Below are 11,121 nucleotides of genomic sequence, written 5' to 3' on the forward strand. Positions count from 1 at the left end.
CGATTTTTTGTCGCAGACAAAGTGTCCAGCGTCGGGCCCGATTTTGAATGTCGGGAACGACGAAAAGCCGTGTAGTATGACATGATCGAAGATCAGCAATTTGGTGTCTGGGACCCCCTACGATGCCCCGATGAAAAGTCTAGCATGTCAGAATGTTTTGTATTTTCCTGCCTAGTCTGACATCTCCTGCGACCATGCCTACGACGTACCTTGACATTTACCAATAGGATGACAGTGTTCTTTACATGTTAACACATCCGTTACCTCAAGCTCTCCTTGAAGGATACACAGCCCATATTGTCCTCTTCGTGACACCCAGGAACGGGTCCACAATCGTTTTTCCTTTATTTTATGTTTCTTTGACTCTGACCACAGCTTACCCCGAATTCAGACTCCCTGACAGAATCCCACTCCCCTTCACGTTTAGTTCGATCTGCGCTCTTCTGACAAAATAAGTGTTTATAGTTTCTACCACACGCCAAAGACCAGGACATCACAACATAGCAACTTGTCACAAAAAGCTAGAATATTTTAAGTTGCACATTGCAATGCGAACCTATGGCTAGCTACTGCTATAAGATCCACGATAATAAACTACGAGAGCAGTTGGAATTCGCTTTATTCACGCAGCTGCCAATATTGGTCAAGTCTGACATAATTGGTGGGACGAATGCGGAAGTGCCCGTTGACTCCAATGTTAAATGTTCACTATAAAAACACCACTTCAAGAAACAACATAGTCAAAATAACAGGCTGAATACACTATGGGAATGCAAACTCATCATTACCAGATTCCGATTGTTTTTCACTGCCATAGTTTTTGTGTTAGGAAATACATGGAAGTGAATGAGCCATAGCCGTCAGCTGCATTCACTTCCATGTATTTCCAAACGCGAAAACAACGGCAGTGAAAAAAAATCAGTCTGGCCTACATAGGCTACTGTATCATGGTTTCGACAGTCAAAAGATAACCCAAAACTCAAAGATAGTGAAGGAGAGTTGGAATTATTTGACACAACACCTCACCACCATAATTCTGAGTGTAAATAAAAGCTTGAATACAGTGCCTTTTCAATGACAATTCCTTGTCTTCCAGACTACTTGAACTTGCAAAATGATGCACATGGTCATGAGAGATAGCATACGATGACTTGTCGCGGTCATTTGTGTAGTGTTGCCAGTCTTCCATCCACGACATGGCAAGAGTTTATCCAACTGTGATCGCCTAATCTGACATGATGACCATCGTGAAAGACCCCAAAAATCATGTTGTCTGTACAGGCCTTCAAGTAGGCTACCATGTCCATTTGAAATTATTTGTGATTGCTTTTACTTCAAATCTACAGTTGTATAACATTATAGGCGCGGATGACTGGTATTCATTCAGAGAAGTGACATCTGCGCACGACCCTGTAGTTGCACTTCCTTATAGGGGGTAAACGGGGGGGTTTGCCTATGCTAATTCGGGTGAGTGGCCACGCACTTTCAATTTGCGAAACCATGGGATTCACCATTAAGAGAAGGCAGGTGCGAACTCATCCAGCAGTTTACGAACACGTCGTGAATCAGACGGGAGCTTTCTGTAGAAATGTTCTTAGGAATAAATTTAAGAACAGAATTTAGGAAGATATTGGTGAATGAGGCCCATAGTGCCCTGCAGATCTGCATAAAAGTCCCCTTTCACCTCAACCTCCCTGCACACAGGGCCTAATCTTTTATTGAACAACCCAAATATCACAAACGAGCTTCTGCATCTTTATTTGTAACACTCGAAGGGGCCAATCATTATCTTTTAATTACTACTACCCGATATTGGTCCCTGTTACAGGACGGTAATTAATCTTACACCTTGGCAAACAAAGAGACCAGAGGAGTGGGAGGAGATTTGCACAAACAGCAAGTCTATAGCATCTCCTTTTGAGTTTGCACATGAACAAACATCGAATAATAAATTAATGGAGCATCCAACAGCTATAGAGAGACAACACAGAGGAGATAAAGTATTCATTACATGCACACCCATTAGTGTGTTTGATACAAATTAGACAGAAAGACTTCTCTTTTTTTCACTGGCTTTGTTTTTCCACATGCCTGTTGTAATTCAAAGCTACTATACACTGCAGCGCAGTGCCAAGAGGCTATATGTTATAAGAGAATATTTATAAACAATGAATACAAATGTATTATTAGCAGACTCATCCTTGTTCCTTTTGTGCTACATCTTTGTATGTATTCAGTGTGAATGATTAATTCTGTTTACCTCATACAGTATGCATACGTGTAATATTTGTGTGCTTAAATAGCTTTATTGGTCGAAGAGACACAGAGCCAGGTAAAGTGCTGTTTTCTGGAAACATCTATGGGTTACAATACGGTCTTAAGAAATCAAGCAACATTATTGATTATTAATCTCTGCGTGATTGAACATCTTCCCAAACTGTTTTCTGTCAGAACTTTGCAGTCAAGTGCCTAATCCAGGGGATCGCCGTTGTTCACTCCACTTCACTGATCCAAAGCATCCAATGGTAGTAAGTGATCCACATGCACCTTGGCATGCCGATGACCAACTTGCACGCTGCAGGATGCTTCCGGGGATCCTGTTTCCTGGGATGCCTGATGTCACGAACCAACACGCTCTCTTCCAGATTTAACGTCGAGAGTGGCTCGATTTACCTTCTCACACTGAAAACCGCTATTGTGAAACCACTCCTAAAGAAAGGTAACCTGTATTCCTCAGTGCGTAACAACTTCAGGCCAATTTCAAAACATTTTAAAGTAAAATTCTTGAGAAATTTGTATTTAAACAGCTAAACAACTATCTTAATTCTAGCTGTGTTTTTGATAAGTTTCAATCTGGCATTCATCCTCACCACAGCACTGAGACAGCGCTAGATAAAGTTATAAATGGTTCAATGTATTGATCACATCAACTTGTGGATGTCACTTTTTTTTTTTATGGAAAAAAGATAAGACAGAGAATGTTTGGGTAGGAGCACTTCCTGGACTCAAAATCAGTTTGTTCAAGGTGCTTTTTGGATAAAGATATGTATAAATCACACAAAAAAGCTCCAATGTACTGTCTTTCAAATAATTTAAATGCCTTTATTATCATGGCATGATCATAGTAGACTTAGAAACTCCAACATGTTTTGGCATCAAGCCTTCGTCAGGGACTCAAACAGCTCTCATGGACCACCCAGCCCATTTCTAGTGGTATTCCACCAATAGGAATATTCCACTTGGACATCATTAGATACACTAGAAACACTGGTAGATGGCACCACACTAGCCCACAGTATTCATCAAAGTACATAGTACAAGCATCTGTCCAACAGTATTCATCAAAGTTGAATCAGGCAGCAAAAATGAAAACAACAATGGCAATAGTTACAACAAGCAAAGATACAGTAGAACAAACAAAACAAAAAAGCAGTAAAATCTAGGTCCTCATGTAGGCCCGGGTGTTTAGACCCCTGTCGTTTGTTAATCCAAAAGGTTTCCCGTTGGTTCTCTTTTCTTGGAGCCTTTTTGTGGGAGATAAGAGGACAGAGGTTTTAATCATCGGAGGCCCAGATTGAGATACTGCGTGCACTCCAGTAGCTTAAAATCACTGGAACAAAACGTCAAGCCTCTATCTAAAAATCTTGGTGTGCTTCTAGAAATTTATTTGATTTTTGATTCCCAATTTCCCGCGTCAGTAATATCACTAGAACCACTTTTTTATCATCAAATATTGACAATGTGCGACCGTTTCTCTCCCAAGCTGATACTGAGTCTTATGCATGCTTTTATCTCTAGCAGGCTTGATTACCAGCACCCTTGATCCCCACAGAACACATTCTTGATCTGTGGACAGCTGGTTCTTCTTTTCATAAAAAGGCCTGAGAATCTGTGTCAGACACAATGTTGGGCCATCCGGTGTCCGATCCAAGCCTTTTGAAAGGACCAGATCTGGCCTTGTCTCCTTTGCAATGTCTGTTGCAGAAAGGAACAGTTCATCACTGGATCATCTGTACGCAATGTCATAGACATATGGCTAAACAAATCAAACAAATCAAAACCCAGCATTGCAGGATGTACTGTAGCAATGTGGATAGGTTTGCCAAAAACTTCCCGTAGTAATTTAGCAATCCTCAAAACGGTTTCAGCTCAGAGATGGGGCTGCTGCATCCATGATTGCTTCCATCTTTCTGTCTGTTGGATGCAGTCCCTGGGTATCTATTGTATACATCTATCTATGTACTCCAAGTATTCCACTGCCTCTTGAAGGAATGCACACTTCCAAGCTTCATCCCCACTCAATTTCTCAAGCCAACACTTTGTGCACCAGTGTGCTTCTTCTGTAGGCGCTGACACCAGGATCTCATCCGTGAAGCATACAGCATTTTCAGTGCCCTGCAACTGATCTGATCCATGGTGTGTTGGAAGACAGCTGGAGCTGAAAGGCCATAGGCCAGACGATGATATCCAAAAAGGCCTTGGTTGTCAGATGCTGCTCTGACTCGGGATTCAACTGTAACTGTGATTATGTGAATGACCGTCCCAGCTTGGTGAAAAACTTCACAATGGCTAAAGTAGCAAACAGATCCTCATCATTTGGAAGTGGATATTCCTGCGGAAGTATACAGCGATTGACAGTGACCTTGTAATCACCGTAGCCTACATCCTCACAGTTTCTTGTTCCTTTTTGGGAATCCACTACAATTGGGACCGCTCAGACACTTCTTTCCACTTGAGTAAGGATATCTTCCCGTAGCCTTCCTCGAAAAGATCTTTGTGCTTGTCTAGCACGGCCTTTAGAGTGGCCTGTTTGTCTGGCTTGATGCCTTCCAGGCTGAAGATTTGACCCCAGCTGAGTTTAATCTTCTGAATCCAGTTTCTTTCCAGCAGTGCAGGGTTTTTACCTTTTATCACAACCAGCGGTGGTGTCCACTCTTTCCCCTCATATTGGATTGGAACCTTCAGTAATCCATCTACTTGACAAGTTTGTTTTCAATAAAACAGGAGAAATATCCTTTATACAGCGAGACAATTTACTCACGCAGTAAACGTGTATCTCACTGATGTGGATTCAACATTTTCTGCACTTGTATTTCGATGAAATTCAGTCATTCAATTACCACTGTAATGTGTGCTTGAATATTAATTGATATTCATGCGGAGCCAAAGTCAGTGCTGTTTTCTAGAAACATCCATAGGCTATAACATTGCGCATGTGCACTAGTATTAGATACCGTAGTGATACTGTACTCTACATGTTAATATAGATAGTGTAGTGCTACTACTATGGTATCATCAATAGTATGTCCCAGATTAACCGGCCATAATTAATCACTATGATGTGTTTACTAACATTCTCTAATGATCCCGCCATCAACCGAAATCAACTGAAATTCAATTGCAACAAAACAACAATTTACAGTGCTGGGGAGAGGAGAGTGTGAGCTGAATCTATGTTACATTAATGGGAGGGGAAGACAAATGCACCATCCTCAGAGGACAGAGTAATTTAGATTAATATGCAGATTTGGCAGACATTTCCTCCATCATAACCAAATGAAATCACTGTGAAGGATCTTGTCATGGTTAGCCTTGGTCTTTTGTATTCGGGACAGATGGCATTTTGAGTCTCAGTAAGTGACTCAGAGACATTCTGTTCCAGCAGAAATTGAGATGTTTCTATTCCAATTCTTGGAACGCACGGCGAACATAATACTCGAGCACAATGAACCATGAATCTCATATCACAATAGAACAGTATGACTCCAAGACCAATATTGTACACTGTAAAGTATTACATAGTACATGAACTCTAAATAATGCAGTCATTAAGTGTAAGACTGACCATTACAACATACTGAATATTATACTGAATATTATTCCTTTCGACCCGACCCTGGATAAGCGGATGAAGATGATGATGATTATTCCTTTGATTGAGGAATAATAGAATAATGGAAAAATGACAAGATCACTAGAATCAATGCAAATTTAAGACATTGATGGTCTTAAACTCAAGACTACTGAGTGGCCTAGTGGGCGCATACTGAATCTAACTAGATGACTGGGTAACATGAAACTACAGTACTGTGTTTTGCTTGCATGAAAAGTCCATATTTCTTCCTCTGAGATTTCAATTAAAAAACCCCAAGCTCAGCGTATTGCCGTGTTCAGGGAACTCTCTATGTTCACCCCAGGAAAAATAAAAACAAAGAGTGAAAACAAATGAGCAAGATGTGCATGGCCCTTACAGCAAACGTCTCCCAGCTCTGTCAGCCCCGTGGCAATTTGTCATCGTAATTTTCCATAGAGTAAGCTTCTCTGATTCTGCTATCCCCACTCTTTATACAGAAAATGATTCATCTGCATCCAGGAAAGAGGGCGCGCACCATCTCTGAATTAGCCATGAGTTATCTCCTCAATAACTTCTAATCAGATCGCTGCCGTCTCCTCCACTGTAAACAAAAGTCATTACAGTAGATGTGATGGATGGAGAGGGGAGGGGGCTTCTGCATGCTCAGGACCAGCGTGGAGTTCTCTAGAGCGGAACACTTTAATTAGGACCAGACTAGCCCAGCACTACCGAATGAGCCTGACAATAGCACACGCTTCACTTTCTCAAATAAGGCCTGCAATGCAGCGTTTGTTGTTTCTGTCAAGTTCAACTTCAAGATTCCCTTCAACTGGAAAATAAATGGGTTGATGAGGAGAGGAATGCAATCCTGTATCTGACTGTAGCTACTGCCTGATACACTTTATCATAATTAAGTCCTTATCCTGAACTACAGGGTAAGTTCATGATTTTACTAATTGAGTTACAACATAATATAAGATCATAAATCTATAGTCAAACAGCATGGTTAGTCACATGGGAGTTAGAGGATTCCTAGTAGTTCAATAGTGGGGTTCACTGACACAGTTGTAGTTTAAACATGTAGATGTCTTGTGATTGGCTGCGGAAGTGTACAGATGTAAGTATGTAAATAGCTCCATAATTGACAACAGTCATCAAAAAGTGAGTTGACATGCTGTCAGATAAACAAAGGCATCAAATAAAGCAATGTTTTTGATCTCGACATTTGAGAAGGATTGCAAAGGAAATTGAGTGATAGTGCTAAAATTGTTTTGATGGCGAATGGAAATTGCATGCTTGAGTCAATTATGATATAATGCCTAAAGCTTTTGGAAAAGGCTCTGATGCACTTATAAAAACATACAGTAGCATGTACATGAAAATAATGTGAACACAGAAATTCATTCTTTGATTTACACTGGCCTTATTCCTATGGCTTATGCTATTCATGACACGGCAACAATGATTTTTATAGTAGTTTGAGTATGTCAGCCTACTGTATGTGAATATAACATTCTGTCCCAGGTTGATGTCAATGTGCCGGTTACAACATCTTATCAAAGTTGTATATTGATACAAGAATAAGCTTTTATAACATTAGAAGCCAAACACACCCAGTGGAACATGGGTCCATTATAGGAATAAGGCTATTCAATCGGGCCATCCTCAAATATACATGAGAGTTTTAGGTGTAGAGCAACACTTCTGCATGAGTAGAAAAAGACAGTGAGACATTTCATATGCAGGGATGCTGAACACTTGACATAGAAAACAATCAGGCCATAAGATTGAATCATTATTCACTCAATCACTGTATAACACTAAATTACATAATTCATAGATGAAGCGTCCTTCAAATAATTAACACTTTAGTCATTACTATTCTAATATAGCTTCATCTCATTTTAAAAATATCGAGTGATGCTCCTTTCTGTTCTCTTTCTCTCCCCCGAAACGCAGGCACCATCTTGTCTCCTCTTAATCCCAGTGCCAACATCTCACACCCAGTAAGCCTGCTTGCCATTCTGAGAGAGAGAGAGAGAGAGAGAGAGAGAGCGTTAGAGATTCACTGGTCTTTCAAGCTTTCCTTTTCATCCTCTGCATCATGATTACACACTCCTGGGGAATTTTGATCTGAGCCTTTATTCAAACTGTTTTGTCCTTCAAAATATACTGTTTCAGATTGGAGGTTTAAAAACAAAAAATAAAACAAAAACACTTCTTAAAGAAGTAGTAAAGGGAAAATGCATGTTTAGCCCTGTTTTAAGGTTACTTATGATCATATACAATGGTTCAGATCAAAACGTTGACAAAACTAGCACTTTTGAGAAAGTCTGATAATTGCTCTACCACCGTTTTGGTCATACAATGGATGTGGGTGGGAACCTTGAAAATCTTTCAAAAACATGTTAAACTCTCGATTTCAAAGACAAGAAGCTCACTGAGGGGGTAATAGGTGTCCGTTGGTGTTCTGACATCAAATTCGCCGCAAAGTATGAATCCTGTAGGGTTTTATTGATCATTTTATGAAATCCATTGACTTGTATGACGCGACCGTTGTAGATTTGTAGATCAATCCGCAGAGGGGATTCAGGAAGCGGAACTACTTACGGTAGCTATTGTTATTGTTTATGTTGCTAGGCTACTTAGTTTGCGAAAGTTTACACACGTATGTGCTGCGACTAAATAGTTCTATGCTAAATATTTAAAAAAGCCTTTCCAGATGAACTAGAATCTTACTTTATGGCGAATTATATGTCAGAACGCCAACTAACACCTCAGTGAGTTTCTTGTCTTTGAAATTGAGTGTTTAATATGTTTTTGAATTATTTTTCACGGTGCCCATCCGCATCCATTGTATGACCAAAACGGTGGTAGAGCAATTATCAGACTTTCTCAGAAGTGCTAGTTTTGTCAACATTTGGATCTGAACCATTGTATATGATCATAAGTAACCTTAAAACAGGGCTAAACATGCATTTTCCCTTTACTACTCCTTTAATACTGTGGAACTTTCCCTTTTGAAAATGTCGAATGCCCCCAGTAAGAATTATAATAGCTCAGGACTACTGTTTATTCCCAAACCACTTTCAACCACAAAAATGATTTATCATTGATGAATCATGCAGTATGTATGACAATGAGTGATGGTGTGTTTGACATGGGGGATGTCAGTAGGGAAACATATCAATAGGCTTTCAAAACGCGTTTCCATCATTGAATTGATGAAGAGCATTTTCGATTTTACATCATTGCACATCTACACCTGGGAGCTGTCAATGCCGGCCCGGACAGGTTTTTCAATGCTGACTAATTTCCTGGGAAACACAGAGGTCTACAAGACATTGATCAATTCTGTTTTCTCCTTTCAAGTGGTTCATGACATACATTTGAATTCTATCATTATTCAAGAACAGCAATACATAATTGTACCTTAGGGTGCATGCAGGTTAGCGGAAGACAGATGTGAATAAGCATGGCCAAATCACACAGCCATCTTACTGATCTAAGAGAACACTGTTTGAATTATAAGTCCAACTCCATACTCATGCTCTCAGATAACAGTGGCCTTTAGAAATGTTTTTTTTTCTTCTTCACAGGAAAGTTTAAATCTCAGTCGGTACTGTGTAGTGTACATCCCCGGCGCATGGCTGCTACTGTACCAGAGGCTCATCATCTAGTATTGAGCACATTGTACTTTTTAAACCATGTGCTGAAGTTGCATAGACACACATTTCCTCCCGTCTCCCCTCAGTAACCAATGCCTGTTTTATTGATTACTCGTTCTCCCCATACTAAACGCACCCCTCAAACCCCTGAAAGGAAAACAATAGTTTGTCTGTTATGCATACTTCTAAATGGCCCAGCATAAAGAGTGCTATTGGTGCAGTACATTTCACAGTGACAGACGCGCAGAACGGGATATTATAGCGTTGACGCAAAGAGGTTTAGTGTGCAATTTTGATCTTGAGGTGTCTCTTGCTGCTCTCGTGTCATAGTGAAAGAACTCTTCACGGCAACAGAAAATAGAAACTAATCTGACATAATGAGTGATGTACTTGAAGGGTGACTGAGAATCTGCATCATGCCGAATGGAACCTGGAGCTTTTATATAAGTGACAAGGCGTTTTGATTGCCGTAAATGTATCAGATCTACCGAGTGGAAGTGAGAATGGTGTGAAATGACGCCGCTGTGCTTCGCGTGATGATCTTCCAAATTAGCAGGGACTCATCTTTTGGGCCTCTTGTCTCACTAGATGGATTTTTTCAATTTCCAAGGTGCACCAGCAGCAGGGTCTGGAGAGAGGAGACGGGACCGGTCATGGAGGCTGCCGCGCAGCTCCTGCTCCATCTCAGCCTGATTGAAATTCCTGGCAGAGAGCCCGCCTGAATAAATTGACGGAGAAGTCCTAGTTTGTGCCAACAATTTCACTTTATACCAAAGACGTGTGATTTTGGTGTCAATTTCCACAAGCCATTACTCATCCCGCCAAACGACCCCCCCCCCCCCCCCCCCCCGTGTCCTTAGCTCCCAATCCCTTGCTTCTAGGCTCCTCACAAGGGACCAGCAACGTCACCTAGACTTCAAAGTAAAAAAAAAAAATGTTTCAGGACTGGCATTTTCTTCCTTAAATCCCATGACATTTCCTCCCAGTCACCTGCATGGGAGAATGAGAGTGAAACGGAAGTGGGGCCAACCATATAAACCCTTCCTTGGGGCTGAAGCCACTAATCTGTAATTTAATTTCAAGCGGGCGTCTGGGCTACGGGGACACACAGCAAGGTCAGGGGCTACTGTACAGAAAGAGAGACATTCGGAGGCACAGCCTGGGGTTTGATCAACAGGCTCACCCGGCTAAGAAGGGAGAGACGCGGAGGGGAGGGGACTGCTACCAGGTAATTCCACATATGACAGTGACAAACAATCACGGCAGAAAGTCATTATTCAAAACAAGGTAGATGTTCGGGACTGAGTGTTTGCAAACAGAGGAAACAAGTCTGAGAAATGAAACCATCACCGGCAACAATTCAGGACGTCTAGGTTGATCTTCAAGTAAATGAAATATTTTGATTACTTTGACCATTATTCATGTTTTACTCATTATGTGGAAGAGTCTAGTGTGCAGATGAATCACTTAATGGACAAATGGAGGTATGAATCTGAGAAGTAGGGCTGACCTGGTGAGTAAATGGATATACAACTAGAAAAGGTGCTTGCTGAAAATATAGGCATACTATGTACTTCAGATACTGTAGCTTTAATAGTA

The sequence above is a fragment of the Borostomias antarcticus genome (genome assembly GCF_949987555.1).
Source record: "Borostomias antarcticus genome assembly, chromosome: 4".
Taxonomy (NCBI): domain Eukaryota; kingdom Metazoa; phylum Chordata; class Actinopteri; order Stomiiformes; family Stomiidae; genus Borostomias; species Borostomias antarcticus.